Source organism: Mustela putorius, unplaced genomic scaffold (genome assembly GCF_011764305.1).
Source record: "Mustela putorius furo isolate JIRA1106 unplaced genomic scaffold, ASM1176430v1.1 tig00000056_pilon_pilon_pilon, whole genome shotgun sequence".
NCBI lineage: Eukaryota > Metazoa > Chordata > Mammalia > Carnivora > Mustelidae > Mustela > Mustela putorius.
The window spans coordinates 553,542-555,490 of NW_025421263.1; the positions used below are offsets into that span (position 1 = coordinate 553,542).

The following is a 1,949-nucleotide window of genomic DNA, read 5'->3' on the forward strand; positions in this document are numbered from 1 at the left end:
TTTATCCTGACAAATACCACTTTTGCTGGTAAAATATAAGGCAGTTTCTGTTTTTTTAGATGAAGCAGACATTGTGTCTCTTTGCCTGTTCTAGCTGTTAGAGGCCCCTCCTCTATTTTCAGCCCCAGCCCCAGTAGGGAGAGTCCTCCTCACACAGCATCCCTTTGATATCCTTCTCTGCCTCTTCCAGCTTTAAGAACCCCTTGTCTTCCCAGAGGTTGCCTGGAGAATCCAGGATCATCTCACCATCTCAACGTCTGCAGTGTCCCACGTGCTGTGTGATAGAACATGCATACAGGTTCCTGGCATTAACATGGATCCCTACTGCCTCAACCTCACTATGAACTCATGTGACAATTAAAGTTGGAAATCCCCCCACCCCCCTTGCTTTTCGAATTTCAACAGTCCCATAAAAGAAAAGCACTCCCTCAAGGTGAAATCAAGACAATGGCAAATTAGGATCCTTGGGGCTCCTTTCATGACCATAGAATTGCCAAGTATTTGTCTCTTGGGAGTATTTGCTTTGCTTTGCTTCTCAGACCTGGCTTTTTTTCAGTCACAGGCCAACTTTGATGCAGAAATCTCACCCGAGGGGAAACGCTGGAGGGAGGGAAGGCAGTGGCAGAGCAGGGCTTGTGGAACCCTGCTAACCCCCTACTGTAAACTCAGAGCCCAGTCTAAGGGAGCTGAAGGGATGGATTCCATCCCTTCAGCCCTGCCCACAGCAACAGGATCCTTGGGCACCCTCTTCCGGGCAGCCACCAGCGGGTACCGCGGCTCTGCCCTAGGAGCCCACCTGGTGAAGAAGCTGGTCCTGGTGGTGTTCTCAGGGCCTGGGGTGTTGCTGGCAACACCAAAGGCTGGCCCAGAAGTTGCTGACTTTGGATTCCCCGCCCCTCCCCCAGGGTGTCCAAGCCTGGGGGGTGCGTGGGGGACTGACTAGGAGGCTGAGCTCCACAAGTACAGCCAATGCACTCTGTCTCCTCAAAACAGGTTCTAAGGAAAGGGGGAGAGAGAGAGAGAGATAGATAGATGGATCTGTGCTTCTCTGTCTGCTAGAAAGTCTTCCCTCGTGTTCCTCTCAGGCTGGGACAGCCTTCCCTGTGATGAGTGCTCGCATGCGTGTGTGCATGTGTGTGTTTGCCCCTGATGTCATGGGCGGGATGTGTCTGATGTCAAACAGGCGCCCTTGTGGGGCGGTTATGGGCCAGAGAATTCCTGGGACAGAGGGTGTAGCTGTGCTGTTGCTTCCATTGTATTAGAAAGACTCCTGTGGAAGGTGAGGATGCTTAGGACAGGACAGGGTGCCAAGGATTTGGTGGGTCAGGTTGGCGAGTGAACATGTGTGTGGGGTTGGACAGCCAATGAGGCTAGACTGGGGCAGAAGAAGAGGGAGTCATATTTTACTTAGCAGGGAAAATGCCACTATCAAGAAGGTGGTTTTCCCAGGATGAGGCTTGACCATTGCCCTGCAGTCCTGCTGACTCTTGCAATTTCCCCAAATGTGGAAAACCCAACTGCCTGACTTGTGATGGGGAGGACTGCCTTCATGCTCTTTCCCTGGTAAATGACAGGATGCTCTTTGTATTCTCACACATTTTTATCTGGTAAGATGCATTTTGGTCTTCCCAGTTACTTAATGAATGCATGGTTTTTAGCCCTTTTGATTATATTGCTGCTTGATGAAATAATGTAAAATTTCCTTGGTAATTTGACCTACATTAGTTGTACAACTGGATCAGAATATATATACATTCCTCAACTGTCAATTGTCCTTTTAATTCTCATTCCAAATAAAATTTGGTCATGTTGATAAAAATAACAAAAACAAACAAACAAAAAAATAAAGAAATGAAGAACCACGGTAAAAATGTGTTCCTCACCTTTAGGTGATGTTCCCTCGCACTTAAAACATGAAGGACGCTGTGAAGGGCATTTCCCAACTACAA

General features: G+C 48.3%; 1 non-coding gene across 1 annotated transcript; it reads left to right on the plus strand.

Moving 5' to 3' along the window:
* The first annotated feature begins 1,398 nt into the window (after positions 1–1,398).
* On the plus strand, positions 1,399–1,562 carry LOC123394722. The gene has a single exon (XR_006609452.1). It is a non-coding gene; the product is annotated as a U1 spliceosomal RNA (small nuclear RNA).
* The last annotated feature ends 387 nt before the right edge of the window (positions 1,563–1,949 follow it).